The sequence below is a fragment of the Gossypium hirsutum genome, chromosome D07 (assembly GCF_007990345.1).
Source record: "Gossypium hirsutum isolate 1008001.06 chromosome D07, Gossypium_hirsutum_v2.1, whole genome shotgun sequence".
NCBI lineage: Eukaryota > Viridiplantae > Streptophyta > Magnoliopsida > Malvales > Malvaceae > Gossypium > Gossypium hirsutum.
Window position 1 is genome coordinate 58,725,850 of NC_053443.1, and position 13,184 is coordinate 58,739,033.

Sequence of the window (13,184 nt, forward strand, 5' to 3'; positions counted from 1 at the left end):
GAGAAAAGACAAAAACAGATTAGTTTGTTTTGGAAAAAAATAGAACAAATAAGGATTTGTAATTAGTGCTTAATAAGAGCACTGAGAATGAAAATGACTTTAAAATTTTGAATTTCAAAGATTAACATAATCTCAAATAGCATGTAAAAAATATCCTCATCGTGCCAATTAAATGAAAACAAAAAAGAGGAAAAATCCAGTCCCATAAAAACGAAGATGGAAGGAAAGGAAACCTTAAATCATCAGAAACATTGGATCGATGCATCAAGCAAACACTTTGAAGGTGTCTCTCAGACGACCGTCGTGAGAAATTTTAATCCAATCTCATCATCTGATTTCATGTTTAAAAAAAAAAAACTAAATCAATAACACCAAACAAGAATCACTTCAACAGAAGTGAAGAACTAACCTAAAAGTAATGTTAAGAAGAAGAAAAAGAATGAATGAATGAGAATATAGGAAATCAATAAATCGTAAGCAGGGGTGTGGTGGGTGACTGCCTCTTGTATCTAACAAATATATAGATCGCTGATTCTAGGGTTTTAACTGTTAAGTGGATTGAAGATTGGGGTTTGGGCTTAAGAAAAAAGAGAAAAAAAGGTAACGGATTTTCTATATAAAACAAGCCCATAAATGGAGAATGGATTCGTTACATTTATATTTTTAAATTATCTCTAAATCAGTATTTAAATTTTAAAATATATTGAAATTAATTTTTTTAAAACCAGTATTTTAAAATAATTTAATTATTTTTATTTTATATTTCAATTGCAAATATTAACGGATTTCAATCCCCTATTTTTAATTAATTAATTTATTTTTAAATATTCAAAATTTATAAATGTTTCTAGAATTTTAACCAAAAGAATTAATCTAGAAAATCTTTTAATAATAACATCAATTTTATTTTTAACGCAAAATTCTTTTATAAAAATATAAAGGATTAATGCTCACTTTAGCCCCTAAACTATACATATTTTTTTCATTTTGATGTATAAACTTTTTTTCTTATTTCATTTTAATACTTAAACTATCATCATTATTCAAATTGGCCCACAACTTTAAAAAGATAAAGACCGACACATGGCACTATTAAAATGTTGTCATGTTAGTCTTCTTTTATTTTAGATAAACTAAATCCATTATCACTCTAAAATATGGTTTGCCTTCTTTTAATCACTTTATTTTTTTTTAATTTAATCATTCTAATTAAAATAATTATAAGAATTAATAAATGTCAGTTAAAAATGTCGTGTTCAACTGAAAACCATAGCCTCCCCTTTGTGTCATTGCTGCCACCGCTGCCTAAGCTCTAGCACCGTCAAAGGAGCTTCTTTTCAAGTTCCCAGACAACTCTTCATTTGATTTCAACTACACCCAAAGCACGCTTTGGTCCCTCGCGCTTAAAGCCCTACAAATATGGACTTTGATCCCATCATCACACCTCGGAACCTCACCTTCGATAATGAGTTTGAGTTCGGGTTCGAATTGGAAATGGAGAAAAACACTAGCAGTGCCAATAAGCTCAGATCCAACAACATCAAGAAGAAGATAGCCATCGTTGCGTTCAACATTAGTCTCAATATTTTAAGAAACAAAAATAAGAAAACGAAGAACATGGCTTCTAAGTTTTCCCTAGTTGTCGCTTCCTAACTCTCACTACTTCATGAACCATCGCCACTACCATTGAAATCCCTGTACACATCATCATACCCGAACAACAACAACAATGAGCCAATAACCAAAAAGTCACAATAAAAAATAAAATAAAATATGCCCATGTTTTGAAGAGTCCCAAAAATTCAAAGAAAGGGACTTGTGACGGCAGTGAGTTGGAAAGTGGCACAGAAGGGAGGCCATGGTTTTTAGTTGAGAGATTGTTATTCTCTAATCAGTTAGTGATTAATAGAATTTTTAACGATAATGGTTAGTTTTTATAATAATTTTAATTAGAAAGATTAAATTAAAAAAATATGAAGTGATTATAAGTGTAATTTACCTTTTGTTGTTTAATATTATCTATATTATATTGTTTAATAATTTTTATAATCATATGTCTAAGACCTAAAGCTTAAGTGGACGACTTATTTACCTAACGCGTGGGTTATTATTATTATTTAAAGAATTTTAAACAGATAAAAATTTAAAATCTTAATTAAAATTTGAAAGGGTGAGAAAATTTTTGAAAATTTTACCTTTTTTTTAAGAAAATGAAAATATATAAAATTATCATAAAAATAATTAATATTATCATTAAAATAAATATTTTTAATTATCATTAAGAAAATTATTATTTATCTTAATATTTAAACTTGTTCATCAATGTGGTACAAATGAGATTTTTTCTCCAATTTAGTACTTGTAAAATTACGCGGTTAATCACTTAACTCCAAACCATGACAGAAGTCCGACGTGACATTATAATGTGTATTTTTTAAAAATTAAAAATGCCTGGTTTTTTAATATTTCCCATGTCATTTTTATAATAATGTAAATGTAAAACATTTCAAACCAAATAAAAGTAAAAAAAAAAAAATTGATCTCGTGAGGTGGGGTTTTGTAGTTTGCATTGAATAATTTTGAGTTAGCAAAATCTCGTTCGGTTTTAGTGTTTTAGATATTAATTGTTCTTTTAGTATAAACCCTAAACAGGTTTTTCATTGTGGGAAAAGAATCGAGCAAGGCTAACTGGAAATATTTAGGGCTTGGGTTAGGGAAATTGGTTGGGAAATCAATAGGATTTAGGAAATTCGGTGAAGGAAGCCAGTTGGGTTTAAGCTAATCATTTGGGTTTTTGGTTAAGGTAATCGAACTTGGAGGGGATTTGGTTCTAGTAGGCTGATTTTAAGGTTTCACACTTGATGGGAATTTGGGCAAAGTTCCTGAAAAGAGTGTATGAAAGATTCCCTTGAAGAAGGTGAGCAATGTTGACTACTCTAGCAAAACTTTGATAATATGTGATTTTATTCCATGTGTTTTTGTACTTTTATATATTGTATATTTGAAATATTTTATATTTGTTTGTCTCATATACTTTATATTATTACAATTGTACTGTTTACTGTGTATTATTAAAGATTTGTATTGTTGAGAATATGCATTTTTGAAGTATGCTATGAATATATGTGTACTTTGGCTAGTAATGGTGTAACATAAAATGTGGAATTGTTGGTATTGGTTGAATAAAAATGTTGGCTTGTTTGGTTATTGTTTAAATGATTAGAGTTGCTTAATCGTAGCACCTTGTTACTCGACCCGGCCATCGGGTCTGATTTACAAGATGCCACATTTGTTGTCAAAGCAATTACGATCAATTTACATTCAATTACAAACCATTAAACACTCAAACATAACTAAAACATGTATATAACACGATACATAATCATTTTTGGATCTTATACGAGCTTACGAAAGCTCTTTTGCTAACCCGAGGTCAAAAAAGGACCTAATTGTAAGGATTCTAAATTTTTGGTTTGACGTCATGATGCCGAAGGTTCCTTATCATGATGCAACTCATTATTTGGTGCTCATCATGACCTTGAAGCAACGGCGTCGCTACATGGACTTTGCCTTGTTTCTCATCGCAACGTTAAGGGTTTGTTGTCGTGACGTTACTCACTGTTTTCACAAGAATCAACTTGGTACAAGTTTATGAGGCCTAAAATCATATGTACACACATTCCATATAGCCATATTAACCACAGACCAAAACATTCAAGCCAAGTTATACATAATTGGTATTTCTCAACACAATCAAACCACTAATTCTTAACATCAACCATTCTTAAGACTTCAATTCAACCATTTTCATAACAACAAACCAAAAATACCATGATCAACATTAACACCTCTTTTACAACTTTAAACATTAGCCAAATCGCATGATCACTACATATACATATACTTTCTAACCATATATGACATTAAACCGAAATGCACCCTAGGTACATGCCAAAGGACCAAATGAAACTCCCAATACAAACTTGGTTGAGTAAAAAAAGGTAGTCTGGATGCTAACTTCATGTCCCGAGTGTAACAGCCCGATTTTGGGCCTAGTCGGAATAGTGGTTTCGGGACCACAAATCCGACGAGAGAAAATATGGTTATTATTATATTTTTATGGTCTACAATTTCACGGAAAATTTTTGGAAAAATTTCGTTCGAAAATTTCGACGTTTGGGCACTCAATTTAGTCAAAAGGACTAAATTGTAAATAGTGCAAAAGTTGCGTTCTACATCTTAGAGGTGTCTAATTGTTATGAAATTTTAAATTGGAGGTCTTTATGTGGTAATTAGACCATTAGTTAGTTGATGGACAAAAATAGACATAAGAAATGGGTGAAATAGATTTTTTTAAATGGGGGCATTTTAGTCATTTGGTTATTAAATAGAATTAAATGGGAAAAAGATGGCAAAATATGCTCATCTTCTTCATGGTGAACGAAATCAGCAAGGGGGAAGCCATATTTAGGGTTTTTAAGCTTTCAAGCTCCATAGTAAGTGATTCCAAGCCCCGTTTTTAATGTTCTTTACGTTTTTGGAATCCCGGTAACTTGGTTTAGCTTATTCTACCATTAATTCGTGTTAGGGTTCATATTTGGAAAAATACCCATAGGTGAAATGTGTTTATTTTGCTATTTTATGGTGGAATATGAAGCTAGAGATTATGTTAAACAACTTTTGCTAAGCAATTTTAAGCGAAAACGGGTAAATAGACATAATCGGTAAAAATAGTTAATGTTCAAAAGTATGTGTTAGAGTGGGAATTTGATGTTGCCATAGAAGGAAAAAAATGTTCAGCATGTCATAAAACCTAAGAATAAGTGATGAAGTTTAATTTCTGAGCTTTGGGACAAAAATGTAATTATGCAAAAGTTTGGAGGCAAAATTGTAATTTTTCAAAAAGTTGGGTGGTGGATTATTTTAATAAATGTGGACTTTAAACGAGTTAAATTTGCTATTATAGATCAAGAAAGACGTGAAGAGTATATCAAACGAGGAAAAGAAAAGATAGTGGAGTAAAGTGCAAAATTACGATATTTTGCACCGAGGTAAGTAAACACGTGACTTAATGTATTATTTTGATATTATTTGACATGTGTTGAGATTTATTTGAAATTAAAATAAGTGTTTGGCAAGATTCCAAAAATGTTGTTAAATCGGGAAAGGTGGTAAGGGTTGCAAAATACGGTTTCTGGTTGGACACTCGGAATAGGCCGGAGCATATTACATATAGAGGGGTTGCTAAGTGCTGATTCCCCTACTTATTGGTGGTTGCTAAGTGCTGAGTCCACCGTATTTTTAAATGTGAAAGGGGGTTGCTATGTGCTGATTCCCCGAGGGGTTGCTAAGTGCTGATTCCCCGGTTCATTGGTGGTGCTATGTGCGTGATCCACCATATCTTTGAAATGTGAAAAGGGGGTTGCTATGTGCTGATTCCCCCAAGGGGTTGCTAAGTGCTGATTCCCCAGTTCATTGGTGGTGCTAAGTGCGATATCCACCGTATCTTTGAAATGAAAAGGGGGTTGCTATGTGCTGATTCCCCCGAGGGGTTGCTAAGTGCTGATTCCCCGATTCAGTGGTGGTGCTAAGTGCGAGATCCACCAATAACGGTTAACATTCCGAGTGTTCAACGAAAAAGTGTGGAAGGTGAATATTGCCATATGGTGGAAAATTTTATGGGGTAAATATTGAGTTGGATACTAAATCGATCCATGTATGAGATGGGAGAAAATATCAAAAACGAAAAAGGAACGATTTAATTATAAACTGTGTTGAACAACAGCAGTTGGGTAACTTTGAAAAATCACCATAAATGATGGAAAATGAATGGGAAGCTGAATAATATATGAAATTGAAGCTGGATGTGTCTATTTTTATATGAAAGAAATAGAATAAGCAAAAGAGTTGGATTTTTGGAGATATCTGAATTTTACTGAAACAGGGCTGGATTGATTTTGAGATCCCCTCTTCTAACTTTGGAAAATTACCAAAAATTGTAAAAAAATAATTATGGCATGAAATTTATATCCCTGGATTCCTTATTGAGTATATTTTTAATAGAAACAAGTGAAACCATTTTTCAAATTTTTTACAGAGAGTTAAGGGAATTTTAGTGCGGAAGGGTCAGAACCATTGGGCAGTGAAACAGGGGAAGGTTTAATGAATAAACTGTACTAATTGGCTGGGTCAAAAATTCTTAAATTTTTATGGTGAAATGGTATATGAGTCTAGTTTCAGGGAAAATTTACGAAACTCAATTTGGATGCCTGCAGCTCCGGATAAAAATAAATTAGCGACTATGACGCAGAAAAATAGTTTGCTGGAAATTGCCTAAACAATGAAGTTATTCATGAATAAGTTTATATTTTGGTGTAGTTATGTGAGTAATTACTTATTTATCATGTGTTTACTTACTAAGCTATATGCTTACTCGATTTTATTTTTCCCTTGATTATAGTGACTTCCAACAACTCGGAAATTTGGAACGAAGTCAGACAATCATCCACACTATCCTTCACACTTGGGGTATTTTGCTACTATCGCTCCGGAAATTTTATGGCATGTATAGACGACCTATGAAATATGGAATCATCATGTAAACTTATGTTATGCCTCGTTTTAAATGTGGTGTTCATTAATAGTTAAATTGTGAGTATTATTATAAATGAGTTTGGTTGATATATATATTGGATTGTGTTTTAAATTTGCAGGAGGTTTAAGCAAAATTAAGCAGAAATGCTGTCGAAATTTTTTAAAAAACTTAGTAATACCTCATACTCTGTTTCGAGCCGGAATACGAGTAAGGGGTGTTACACCGAGGCTGCAAGAAATACCTGAACCTGCGCATGGAGAAAACAAATCGTACACTGAATAATAGGCTCAGTAGCACATTTATAATTCAAAGCATATAACATAATCATTAGCAAAACATTTCAGTTCAATACATGTATATCTATATGCACATAAAATCCTACTAACTTACATTTTTAGTTACCATACCTTTCATCAACAATCTATATACCTAAATATGCATATAACCAAATGTTAATCCATCCCAATTCAATTACAACATTAAGTATTCAAATATAAGTCTTTTCTATAAACCATTTATATTCTATGCCACATAATTCACTTTTTCATGTCGCATTATTTACTAATTTCTAAGTCTATTGACTCATTAATATCCATTTCGGCCCCTAGGGTTCGATTTCATTTAATTTGTATACTTGATTGTGTGATTTTAGCATTTCTTTCATATTTAAGTACAATTCATTCCAAAGGTATTCGATTTATACGCATTCGGATCATTCACCAAGTTACATTTTGCAACCCCTATTAATCTAACTTGGACTCAAACGATACTCGAATTGTCCAACCAATGCACCAAACTATCACTAAGGTGCATCACTAGATAGACCGAAATAGGGTAAACTAGCACGTATGTGCATACTTGTCACATCCCAAAAATTGGGTTAGTAGAAATTGGATTAATGAACCGAGAGTGGTCACGCCTGAATTTTTTTTAGATGACCTTGGCACATTTGTCAATAGATAAGTATCAAGTATAGTGAATAAGTAGTAGTAGAGTTGTCCTTGATGTTTTGAGTTTGAATCCCTTCCCTCTCATTAATTTTTTTTGGGTGCAAATTTGCTTCAAACCTTAGTATAGGTCATACCATGTTTTTAAAATAATTTTTGTAAAAGTGTGAACAAAGAATTAAATGGTGTAGTGGTTAGGAGCTTAACTAATTTCCTAGGGTTCCTAAGTTCAAGTCTTCACATTCCCCATATATTTATTTATTTATTTTGGCAACTTTTACATGGGAAAAACCCTCATTGTCATCTACCTTTGTTACCATGGAAGGGAAGATTTCTTTCCTTCTGTGTGAGTCAACCTTTGTTCATTAAACTTTCTTTTCACTCCCATGATCCCTTTTTCATGCCTTTGTTCCCCCAACTTACCATTTTGTCTCCCTTACCATAGAGTGTTGTTCAATGCACCTAGACAAGTTTCATTCTCATCATTTTTTTCATTTTGATTCTCCCATCCAATCTTTGGTCACCCCTCCTCCTTTCTCCTCCATTTTCTCTTCATTTTTCTTTCGCTTCACCTACTAAACAAAGCCTTTTTCTTTAATTCTTCCATATCTCCTCCACTCTTAGCCAATCGCTCCACCACCTCACCATCATATCTCCACTGTTAAACCTTCATCGTCACCATCGCCTTCGTGCCGTTGCCATCGACCACCACTATTTTTCACAGTTTTTTTTCTTTTCTCCTCCTCTCTTTCGTAATCAATGTTTTTATATTCAAACTTCATATCTCATTTTTTCTTGAAAGGTTTTGTTGTTAATCTTTTCTAATCTATCTTTTTTTTCCTTTTATTTGTTAATTGACAACCCTTCTCTTTAATCAAATCACCATAAGAAGCATTGAGCCTCCTTAACGTCGAGATTACATGAGTATTGGTAAATCCTTCAATTAGATTATTTCTTTCTTTATTATCATTTATGAAAAATTCTAACAAGGGTATTTCTTGTTTGCGCATGAAATGATTATTTGAAACCTTGAATCCATACTCCATCCTTTAGAGGTGTTCGTCATTGGGACCATTGATTAAGATTCAAGGGTTGATATCCTCTCTTAGAGTTGGGTAACGGAATCGTTATTATCGGGTCATACGAATTTAGGTGTAGGTGTAACGACCCTATAGTCAGGGGTGTTAGAAAGTGCATTCCCAGGACTCTGTTCTCGTAAATGTGATAATGTGCAAATATGATAATTGGATATTGGTTGTATTTGGAAAGTGAATTGGAACTTTATTAAATGTATCGGGTTGAGTCGGATATAGATGGCATGCCATAGGATAGGAATAGTTCAGAGATTTCTTCGACTTCGAGTCGATGAAGCACTAGGTGCCAATTTACTTCGATTTAACCAATGAGACACTGGGTGTCAATGTATATAGCGCTGGGCGCATATTACTTCGAATTTACCTGATAAGGCACTGGGTGCCAAACTGGTGTGTTGGTTGGATCCGTGTATCCGTCCGAGTCCAAGTCGTGTTAATAGGGGTAATTAAATAAACTGATTCTATGATTGACATTGGATGATATTGTATGTGAATTGAAAATGGGATAGAGATTTGAAACATGAAAATGAGATATGTTGTGACTAGATGAGATATATGAGTTATGTACTTATGAATTGAGTATTGAATGGCTAATGCCAATGTATAAACAATTGTGGTTTGACATGTGAATAGCTATTTATATAGCAATTGTGTGAATTGGGACATTGTTAATCAAATAAAAGATGTTAGCATGTGCAATTTGAGTATAGTACGAAATGATGTTGAAATGATGAGCTAATATGTATGAATTCAAAAGGTTGACATATGATAGTTGTGATCTTAGTCATTAATATGTGTTTATATTTCAATTGTGCATTTTGTATTCTCTTGTCTTTAAACGTTCGAATTATAGAAATATCACTGAGTTTTACTCAGCGTACGGTTTTGTTTTCCGTGCGCAGGTTAGGTACTTCTCTTTTGATCGCCGATTCAGTATCCAACAACGATCCCGAACTCAAATGTGGTAATGTTTCTCTTTTGTGTTGGCGTGTACCTAGGATGTCTAAATGATAGTTATTTTGTGGATGGATTGTAAATGAGGTTATAAATGTAATGTTGGTTTGGTATATATATAAACATGTGTTTGTGTTTGAAGCCATAGTATGATATGGTAAATTGAACCAAAGCTTGATATGTTCATGTTAATTTAAGTTAATGTTTTAGGTAGATATGAGCTAGGCCAAATTGATAGATTTTGGCATCTTTATCATTTTAATCTAAATGATGCATTGATGATATGTTTTGATGATATAAATGTGGTACCAATAAAGGTACATTGGTTAGGCACTTATGATGATTGTTTTGGCATGTTTTGAAATGTTTGAAATGAATGATTAGATTACGATTACTCAGTAATATTCTGAAACCCTACTTCTACGACAGATACGGGTTAGGGGTGTTACAGTGGGTCTATCCCGATACAAGTTTTTATATATATCGTGAATAATAACTAAATAAAATATTACTATTTGATTTGTGTTTTATGCGAATACGTTAAGTATTCTAAAATGGGAGACTAAATCCGTTAAAACAGATTATATAAGTAAGTGATTTCGAACCAACTATTTTTTATGAAAAGTATGTTGTGTGGTTATGACTATCACTGATTTGTAGGTCTATCCCGATACAAGTTTTATATATATCGTGAATAATGCCTAAATAAAATATTACTATTTGATTTGTGTTTTATGCGAATATGTTAAGTATTCTAAAACGGGAGACTAAATCCGTTAAAACGGATTATATAAGTGATTTTGCTATTTTTATGAAAAGTATGTTGTGTGGTTATGACTAGGGGTGAGCAAAATTCGATTCGATTCGAAAAAATCGAAAAAAAATTTGAATTTCGAATTATTCGAATCAAGTTAATCGAACCAACTCGAATTTTTTTCGAATTTCGAGTTCGAGTTGAGTTGAATTTTCAAATTCGAATAACTCGAATAATTCGAATAAATCGAATATAAACTATAGTTTTTATTTTTAAAATACACTACATTTAATATTTAAAACAAAAGTCACTTCCAAAATCCCTAACTAAGCCTGTGCCCTCCCTCCTCCTTTTTTTTCCCAATTCGAGAATCTTCACCTCCACCAATCCACCTCCACCGGTCCACCACGGCTAACGACTCCACCCAATTTCAGAATCAGAGGTTAGAGGCTTAGAGCGGTGCTTCTACGTCTTCTACCTTTGAATTTCAAAGGTATGTTAACTTTTATTCCTTTCCTTACACTGTATTTATATACGGTTAAAAGTATTCAATGGGTTTCTAGACTTTCTTCCTTGCAGTACCTTGATTTGAGCTCTGTGAATCTTTCTAAAGCAATTGATTGGGTAAGGTAACATTCAAACTTCCCTCTTTGTTAGAGTTGCACTTGTCAGCTTGTGGTTTAGAAGATGATCCATCTTTCAACAGTATTAATTCTTCAAAATCACTGGTTGTTCTTGATCTTTCTTTCAACCCCTTTTCTTTAGTACCTAAGTGGATATTTAGTCTTCATGGTCTTGTGTCCATTGATCTTAGTGTCAATTCTTTGGAAGGCCCAATTCTAGATTACTTTCGGAACATCTCATTTCTTGAAGTTCTTGATCTTAGTCTCAATTTTCTCAATTCATCCATACCCAACTCCTTGTATAGTTCAAATCGTCATCAGTTCCTTAGTCTTACGGATACCCAGTTACAAGGAACAATCTCAAGTGCCATTGGAAACTTGAGCTTTGTTACTCAGCTTGATCTTTCAGAAAATCAATTAAACGACCAAATTCCCTTGTCTATAGGGCAGTTGTCATCTTTGGAGGAGTTTGATGTTTCAAAAAATAAATTAAATGGTCAAATTCCATTTTCTATAGAGGAGTTATCATCTTTGAAGTTGTTTGATGTTTCAAAAAATCAGTTAAACGGCCAAATTCCCTTGTCTATAAGGCAGTTGTCATATTTGGAGGAGTTTGATGTTTCAGAAAATCAATTAAATGGTCAAATTCCATTGCCTATAGTCCAATAATATTTTGATTATGATATTTTACACTTAACAGAGTGCTTAACAGAGCTTGTGTCCTATGTTCTACTGCCATTTCCATTCACGAGAACCCCTTTTTATTTTCTTGTGATTTATTGTGATTTATGGAGGACACAAGTCTTTTCGATGACATGATAGTGCTTATATATTTTGGTTTCTCATTTATGTGCCGATTCATTTCGGAATTGTACATGCATGATGTGTAGAGGTTTTTGGGGTTGGAGAGCAGGTTTTCCTTGCAATTTCCATATATTCCTGACTTACATATTCAAATCAGAAATGCCATTTTTCCTGTTTTTATAACCAATTTTGGTTGCTCATTTTTAACTCTTAAGAGACTGTATTTGTTCCTTCTTAATTTATGGTAAAAATATTGTACAAGTCCTTGTATTATTGCACGAAATGCATTTTGATTCTTGTAATTTTAAAATGAGAAAACGGGGTAAAATTACCATCTTACTCAAAAAATTTGTAGTTAGATTACATAGAAAATTAATGACTCTTAAAAACTTGGCATGAGGTACATATAGCACGTCATATGGTACTATCTGGTTATTCCTGTCATACACTTAGTTTTTAATTGTATAAATAGATGAAATTTTTAACGACCGATTTAATCTTTGATATGACATATAAGAATTAATTTGTGTATTTTTTTCCTGATAAAGAGAGCAAACTACAATCTGATTTTAATGTAAAGGCCTTTGAGGTACTTTTACCAACAAACAGATATATATGTCATATGTTAGAAAAACGAGAAAAATAATATTTTTTTTGTAACATTCATCATTTAAATGCAACAGTTGAAGTTTTTTAAGTGACTATAGAAAAACTCAATTAACAATTTTTTTGCATAAATATCATAGGTTTAAATTCAATAACGTGAACTATATTCAAATTTATTTTTATATAAAATTGCATATATTTATGTATTTAGTTCGTAATTTTAATTATAATTATTCAGATATGTATTTTTGAAATTATATTTTAATTTTCTTTTCGATTCCATAAGGGTTGCTGACAGTCAAATGAGTTGTAACTTTCATCTTCATGGGGTTTTTTCTAAACTTTTTTTTTCTTCAATAGGGGGTTCTTTTTTAATTTTAATTTGTTTACTGGCCACATCTGGCTTCTTCTTCTTTTGTATTGTATTGTTATGCTCTTAAAAAAATTCTCAATTTAGTTATTATTTTATATATTCAAAAACTTATAATTATAAAAAAAATATTTTAACCATTTTTATAAATGTAGTTTAACATACTTTTTTTTTGTTTAATTTGTGCTGCTTTACTATTATATTAATTAATTTTTAATTTAATCGATTTATTAAGTTTGATTTTAAACCAATTTTTGGTCATGGTTACTGATTGCAACAATTTTTTATATAATTGTTTACTTGTAGATGAGTGATCCAAAGCGAGATGGTTCAACTCAAAGTTCACAAAATTCTTCCCCAAGTAGAGATGATCAAACAACAACCAAGGAAAATGTTCGAAAAAAGATTACTCTAAGGGCAGCTTATTGGAACCATTT

General features: G+C 32.1%; 1 non-coding gene across 1 annotated transcript; it reads right to left on the reverse strand.

The window, feature by feature from the left end:
• Window positions 1-237: 237 nt before the first annotated feature.
• Window positions 238-338, reverse strand: LOC121219726 (small nucleolar RNA Z161/Z228). The gene has a single exon (XR_005916617.1). It is a non-coding gene; the product is annotated as a small nucleolar RNA Z161/Z228 (small nucleolar RNA).
• Window positions 339-13,184: the final 12,846 nt, after the last annotated feature.